Source organism: Mirounga angustirostris, unplaced genomic scaffold (genome assembly GCF_029215605.1).
Source record: "Mirounga angustirostris isolate CCGP_5_RB_7025 unplaced genomic scaffold, mMirAng1.0.hap1 SCAF_4, whole genome shotgun sequence".
Taxonomy (NCBI): Eukaryota; Metazoa; Chordata; class Mammalia; order Carnivora; family Phocidae; genus Mirounga; species Mirounga angustirostris.
This window is the reverse complement of record NW_026991712.1, coordinates 72,732,242-72,740,445: the sequence shown is the minus strand read 5'-3', so window position 1 is coordinate 72,740,445 and position 8,204 is coordinate 72,732,242. Positions and strand designations below refer to the sequence as shown.

Sequence of the window (8,204 nt, the reverse complement as noted above, 5' to 3'; positions counted from 1 at the left end):
ATATTTGTATCTGGCTCCTGGCCTCAAAGCATCCAGTTGAGAATTGTGTTTGGGCCAGCCACCCCAGTGGGCAAAACTTGTTAGCCAATCTGCCCATCCTCAACTTCCTGGACCAAATACTGAAGGCTGCCTTTCCTGGAACTACTCAGACCCCAAACATTTTCCACTCTGTGGCTCATTCCCTCAGGACTGAGTGTGTCTCCTCAACAACAGTTTAATCTGAGGAATTAATCTCTGTCAACCTGTTACCTATTCCATATAAGTTATGTGTACTTTTACCTAGGCACCTTGGGAATAAGAGTTTAATTCAGTGGATGACATGATTCTGCTAGTTAGAATTTCATGAACCAGCTAGACTAGAAGAGGGAGAAAGGTAATTTGAAGGATTATAAGATCATTTGTTTGTCAAAGGTACCCCAGAGGATGATGAAAGTATACTCAAATTCCTTCAAATCTGTCCCGGTGGATTATTGCCTCCTGGCTGGAAACAGTCCACTTCATACTTGGAAAAACAGGAGACCCAGAACTTTCCCCTCCAAATAGAGGGCACAGTTCAATCTTAAATTCCAAAAGAACATCTACACAATCTATTAGTATTTACAGCTTTGACATTTGGCAAGGAATTTTGACTATGCCCAGCTGAGAAGCAATAAAACTCCTTTGTGTGACAAATTGCTTTGGTATTGAGGGTCACTGCCTTAGTATGAGCAAAGTCAGTCAAGGAGAAAACTAACCAGTTCAGAGTGTAGTCCTAATGGTTACGCTTTAGTGGAAAGTTAACTCATTATTTAAAAATTAAGCTACCATTTCTAATCTGTCTTAGTATAACTAAGATTGAAGGTGGACACTCTGAATTGTAATTCGTTAATACACCTTGACATTATTAATCTCTTCATTTAGTATGTTCTTAATGGCAAGGGCAGTAAAAAAAACTTTTCCACCAAACAAATAAAAAATCAGATGTGTACTTTTAACAAATTAATTATTTCAAGTTATATTTATTGAAAACTTACTATTCCTAGTAGCGGGTGGATACAAAAAGCTATGGCGTTTTTTTTTTTTTTTTTTTTTTGGTGCCAATTAAATACAGTTTTATTTAAGACATTGCATTTTCCACTTAACAATACAGTGCTTATAAAGTGCAATGTGTATTTCCGTTCCCTGTGCATGTATTCCATATTCAAGTATCAAGAATGCCCAGTTTATTTACTATAGAAGCTCAACATTAAAACTGCCATGGAATTTGCTACAAATTTGGGTCCTTCGAATATTTTGCGTGGAACAATGCTAGACCTATTCTCAGGTTGGCTTAATCAACCTATGGTGGGTCCAGAGGAGGCACCACAAGGAAAGCCTCCAGGCATTCCTCCTGACATGTCCCCTGCACTCTGGTACAGTTTGGTAATGATAGGATTGCAGACTTTCTCCAGCTCTTTCTGCTGGTGTTCAAATTCTTCCTTCTCTGCAGTCTGGTTCTTATCAAGCCAATTGATGATTTCATTGCACTTGTCAAGAATCTTCTGTTTGTCCTCATCATTGATCTTGCCCTGAAGTTTTTCATCTTCAACAGTTGCTTTCATGTTGAATGCCTAAGACTCAAGTGAATTCTTGGAAGACACTTTGTCCCGCTGTTTCTCATCTTCAGCTTTGTACTTTTCAGCTTCCTGGATGCACTCAATGTCTTCCTTGCTCAAGCGGCCCTTGTCATTAGTGATGGTGATCTTGTTCTCTTTTCCTGTGCTCTTATCCACAGCAGAGACATTGAGGATACCATTAGCATCAATATCAAAAGTGACTTCAATCTGAGGAACGCCATGAGGGGCAGGAGGTATGCCTGTGAGTTCGAACTTGCCAAGTACGTTGTTATCCTTCGTCATGGCATGCTCACCTTCATACACCTGAATAAGTACACCAGGCTGGTTGTCAGAGTAGGTAGTGAAGGTTTGTGTCTGTTTGGTAGGAATGGTAGTATTACACTTGATGAAAATAGTCATGACTCCTCCAGCAGTTTCAATGTCAAGAGAATGTGGAGTGACATCCAAATCCAACAGCAGCAAATCTTGAACATTTTCAGATTTGTCTCCAAAAAGGGTGGCTACCTGGACAGCTGCACCATAAGCAACAGCCTAATCAGGGTTGATGCTCTTATTCAATTCTTTCCCATTGAAGAAATATTGTAGAAGTTTCTGAATCTTGGGGATCTGGGTAGAACCACCCACCAGGACAATATCGTGGATCTGAGACTTGTCTAGCTTGGCATCCCGAAGGGCTTTCCCTACAGGGTCCAGGGTGCCACGGAACAGATCAGCATTTAATTCTTCAAACCAGGCATGAGTAATAGAGGTATAGAAGTTGATTCCTTCATACAGAGAATCAATCTCAATACTGGCTTGCATGCTAGAAGAAAGTGTATGCTTAGCACATTCACAAGCCGTATGGAGACGACAAACTGCCCTCTTGTTTTCACTGAGGTCCTTCTTATGTTTGCGCTTGAACTCTGCAATAAAATGGTTGACCATTCTGTTGTCAAAGTCTTCTCCACTTAAGTGGGTGTCTCCAGCTGTGGATTTGACCTCAAAGATCCCATCTTCAATAGTAAGGATTGACACATCAAAAGTACCACCTCCTAAGTCAAAGATCAGTACATTCCTTTCAGCACCAACCTTCTTGTCTAAGCCATAAGCAATAGCAGCAGCAGTTGGCTCGTTGATGATTCAAAGTACATTGAGACCAGCAATAGTTCCAGCATCTTTAGAAAACAGCTGTCTGGTGATCTAGCCCAGCATTCAATGAGCTGTATGGCATTCTTTTACCTCTAGATGCTTCTCATTTAAGGGAGGACACAGATAATCAAATAGATGAAGAAAATTTTAGGTTCAGTATCCAGCAATGGGTAAAGGGGTGGAGTCTTACATGATTTAGGAAAAAGGAGATGCTCCTTTTGTCTAGTGATAAAGAAGGATTTCATTGAAAAGAGACACTTGAAGGATGGTGGGATTTTGAAGGATGCCTCTTGAAGGATGGTAGGATTCTGAAAGAAAAATTGAAGAAGAGAGTGTGGTCCCTGAAAGTATAACCTATGAGACACAGGAACTATTTCAAAAACCATCTGTGGTTTCCTCTAACACCTTCAAGTTTTTTCAGAGTTCCATGCATTGGATGACTAAGCCAAATGGCCCAATTATCTCCTAGGAAGCTCAAAGATAGATTCAAAAGGCAGATAAAGATTTCTACATCATACCTAAAAAGATCTCAAGAATGGAAGAAGGCATCCCAATCTGCACCAGCATTTACCAATTCTAGGATATAAATAGCACATGGAAGTTCATAAGCTGCCTCTCACCGTCAGGTTGACCTACCTTGGATATAGAGCCCAAGTCATGAGTTCTTGTAGGAGCCACAAATGACAGCCCGAATGACCCTGCCACGACAAAGGCAGGGATGCTTATGTTGACTTTCCAATGTCTGGCATGACACATGGTACCCAAAAGGGGGCCCCAAAATATGAATTAAAGAAGAAAACAGAAATTGAATCAGTCTTAATGAATGCAATTACTCTTCATATCCTCTTCAGCTAAATCTCAATTACTAGACAGGTAGGGTCAGCCAAAATTTATATTAAACAAGCACTTGGGGGTGAGATGAGAGAAGAGGATAGAAGATTGTTCATAGGATCAGAAAATGGTCATTAGGAATGATGTTAATGCATTCAAGTCATTCTATGTCTCTCTTCATGCCTTTCAGTTTGTGTGATGCATCTGTAATAGTTATATACTTTCTGTCCACCCTACAGGCTTAATGAATCATCATGCAATCATCAAATTGGACTCTATTCTGATTTTCTCTCTAAATATCGGAGAACACAACTCTCTCAATGACACAGCATTGCCCAGTTTTATCATCTGCCAAAATAATTATTCAAATTAGTTATTACTTTACTCACTGCTCATTTCTGGGGTGTCATCAGTAATAATAAATATCATCTTACCTAACCAGTCTTCAATTAGGCCCAAGTCAATTCCTATTTACACTACCCTAGAAATTTATCTAGGAGATTCACCAAAAGCCACTTTCTATTTTTCCTCTTTACACAAACATAAAAAAGTTACAGACTACCTTATGCTGTCTTGCAGATGAAACCCTCAGATATTCATACTTCTTTTACTGAGGTAAGCAAAGCAGATGTTATTCACACCATCCCTATTTTATAGATAAGAACAGGGAAGAACATAACCTGCCCAATGCCACACAGATGGGATGTGCCTGTCCCTATGCTATTCTGCTAAACTGAGCTGTCTCCGACTTCAACGAGGCCTTTCATTCTGAAATTACTGTTCTCCACCCTGTGCTCCAACCCTCCACCCACTGCTCAGCGTCACACTTGTTCTAATTCCTGGCTGGGCAAGAATAAAATGTAAAATGCTTTCATTGAAAGCACTGTACTAATTTTCTCAGATTGTTTTCCGTGATGACATTTACTTCTTCTGGCAGTTTCCACTGTGTCATTTAGGCCATTTAATTGGTGTGTCTCTATCTTCAGTGGCACATGAGGTTCCTGAGCCCATTTAGGGAAAAAAAATGGAGTAGTCAAATTTCCTCACTGCAAATCCATAATTTAACCCAAAGATTTAATTTCCTTCCCCTGATCCATTGCCCTTGAGGTGAGATTCTTTTGCAAAGGGAGGTCAGTATCTATTTCTGCACACTCTGCTTTATATCAGATCTTTATTACCCTTCTGATAGACAAAGTATGGGCAGCAAGTCAGTGTTTCCCAAGGTAGAGTTTTCAGGTCAATAAAACAACTGCTTAAGTCTTCAGATGTGAATATCAGAAAGTGAGTTTCATCTAATTTCATAAACTTAAAATATATTTTATCCACTGGACTTTGACTTATTAATAGAGGGAAAAAATCAACACACTCGAAGAATGTAATAAAGACCAATTTTAGCAATTCTGAGTAAAGAGATCATCATCAGTAATTGGTTTTCTGCAATAAAATTTGATTTATTGTAAAAAAAATATATATCTACATTCCGCAGAAGACTTAGAACTTTGTTCTCTATGCAATATAGGAAAAAGCATCTTGAATACAAAGGTGTTCTTTCTCAATATAGTTACAAAAATTGACATTATAAAGCATTATAAAATAAACATAAAAATAAATTTAGTTATACAAATGAGAGCAATCTCAAAACAGGAATATATATGTGTGTGTGTATATATGTGTGTGTATTATATATATATAGTATATTCAACATATATATATATATACACACTTTACATACACATATGAGAATCAAACCTACTCTGGTTTCCAGGGTCTGTACTGGCTATTAGATCTGTCCACTCCCATCCAGATCTGTCCACTACCCCTTTCCAGAGTCCTTGGAAACTATCCTCTAGAAAATGCTTCAGCTGGGCTTCCTTACCCGTTGGTTTCAAATTTGGCCAAGGTGAGGCACCAGTAGGAGACTGCAGCTTGGGAAGAGAAAGAAATCAGACTATTTATTCCCTGAGCTAGCTCCCTCCCTAATGGACCAAGATCAGCGATGGCTCTGTTCCACGACCACAGGCCATAGGTCATACTGAGTAGTCTTCTAAGGATGTCTCCTCTTCTTGCCCTTTTAGGCCCTAATGGTGGTAACAGCTCCCTGCATTTTGCTTGTTTATTAGCTCTGGGGTATATCACCAACCCAGCAGGTTATCTTTACCTCTCCCTTCACCTTTGTTAATTATGTGTTCGTTAAACTCTCTTCATTTACCCAGTTGAATGTGCCATCTGTTTCCTGTCTGACCCTGAGTGGCCAGCATCCATTCTCCCCATAATTGGGGCACCATCATTCCTACCATCATGCTCTGCTCTATCTCACTCCCAGGACCAAACCTAACTTACAACAATGGGCACTAAGCAATCCCAATGCTTTCACCCTCTCAGCCACTGCATCACATCTCCCTTGTAGGTTTTTGGGGCCCTGAAACACACTGATGGATTTGCCTGTCATGTTCATTTGATGGGACTTCCAAGGCAAGGGCCATGCTGTTACATCCCTGACAGAAGGAACTAGACAGACCAGGTTTACCTAATTTTGCCATAGTGTCTGTCCTTTCTAGCCCCCTCTCCCTCTAACGGGATCCAGCGATTGAAGTCCCAGAACTGCTCATGGGTTTTTCTTTGCCAACTGACTGTGTAGGTCTCTAATCACTGGCTGCTATGAGGCTACCCTGTTCGTGGCCATGTTCCATTTTCCTTTGGGGAGTCCTTTCCTTTATTCCCATACCTACCTCTAGAAATTGGATGAAAACTCCCTAACGCTGTCTTTGCCCAATTACCACCCCGGGCTGTTGGTGACTCTCTCTGGACACCATGTTCTGCTAGCCTGGTTTCAGCCCCAGAAATTCATCCAGTGCCTCCAGTGCTCACTTAATGTAGCTGCCCATTCCAACTGAGCTTATCCTCTTACTGTCTCACCAGTTACAATTCTTCAAGGCATTTTCCTTGACCATTTCATTAGCGGAATGAAATTTAGACCCTGCCTCTCCTCTTAGTGGGACATGCTTGAGGAACCATAAAAAGCTCTAGTCCACTAACCAATAGGTTTTCTCCACCCTCACTCACCTTCCCCTGCAGTGGAAAATGGAAGCTGATCCCTAAGAGTAGAGAAACTGTTTTAGACACTTTGAAAGACAAGGTCCAGAACGAATTTCTTTTGAATAAAATGTTACACGTAATTTAGCACTTTTCCCTCTTCCACTGCCTCACAAAATCTTTCTTAAAATGTTCACTTCTTAATAGTTCATGAGAAAGTGGAGCTGTCTGTGGCATGCTTCATGCTGCCTGCATCGAGGGGCCGGGGGGTGGAAGTGAGTGCTTTCTGAGTCCCTGCTATATGGGCTACTGGTTTTTTTCCAAATCAAGGAAGGGAGGAAACACCTATTTATCCAACTTGTCTTTAATTCCACGTCTAATTCTCTGGGGAAGATAATTACTAATTAAATTGCTTATTTCCAAAACTCTAATTTGTATCAAAAACAATAAAGCAATCAACTAAGAAGTAAAAGCACGGATAAATCAACTAGTTGTTTTGCCAGCTGCTTTTGTTTATTTGCTTAATGAAACAGGTCAAAAGACACCACGGAATTGTTCCATTTACCTTTGGTGTGCCCGAGGGAATAGAGGAGCCCGAGTTGCTGCAAACCCGCTCCGAAGTCAGCATCCCCTCCTGGTTATGCTCCGTCGCTGGAACTCCTCTCACATATTACACGATTTTGTAACAAGATTGCTAGTAGGAGATTTAAGTGGTGATGTAATTTGGAAAGAAAACATTTGGCATTTCAAGTTTTCATCCATTTTTTGGAGTATATGCCAGTGTTAAAGAAATGGAAAATCAGATTTTATTCAAAATTTGGAAAATGTGGGACAGCACATCTTCTAAAACTGAACTTTTGATTCTTTTCATGAGCATCAGAGATGTAGAAAAATAAAACATCTAGCTTTTAACTTCTCAACTGATATTAGCATAAAATTCAAAGCTCTTACCAAGACCCTATGTGATCTTGCTCCCGGTTTCTCTCTGACTTCATCTCTGTCCATGATCCACTTTGATCTCAGGACCTCGACTACAGTATAGTCCTTAATGTACCACAGACAGGTCAAGCACACCCTGCCTCATGGCCTTTGCAATTGTTCTTCCCTGTAGAGAGATATGTTTGCAAATGACTATGTTCCTCACTTCAACTAGGTCTTACCTCAAGTGGTAACTCACTGGAAGGACTTTTTTCCATTTTATCAGGACTTTCCCCTCCAGAACCTTCAACCCCTTACCCTGCTTTGTCTTTATAACAGTGACCATTCCCCGAGCTAGTATTAAGTAACTATTTATTTGTTTATTGCTTGTCTCTCCATTAAAGGGCAAGAACTTTGTTTTTAAACAGGTGAATTTTATTATAAATGTAACATCTCTGCAAAAACTCAGTGGCATATTAATGTTTATTTTAAAGCCTTTCAGAGCTTTGGGTAGAAAGCATCTTAAGGAATCAAGTATTTTTATTCCCAGCTCCAATAAAAAAAACTACCTTGTGCATGTAGGTGTTTAATAAATATTTGTGAATTGAAAAATTGAAAGAATGACTGACTTTAATCTCTATTTGTCAATAAATTTTCCACTTTTTAAAATCAATTTGTTTTCCAGGCTCTGCAAGGAAG

General features: G+C 39.9%; 1 pseudogene; it reads right to left on the bottom strand.

Annotated features, from left to right (window-relative positions):
- Positions 1–1,313: 1,313 nt before the first annotated feature.
- Positions 1,314–3,479, bottom strand: LOC123860225 (heat shock cognate 71 kDa protein-like; annotated as a pseudogene).
- Between the last annotated feature and the right edge of the window lie 4,725 nt (positions 3,480–8,204).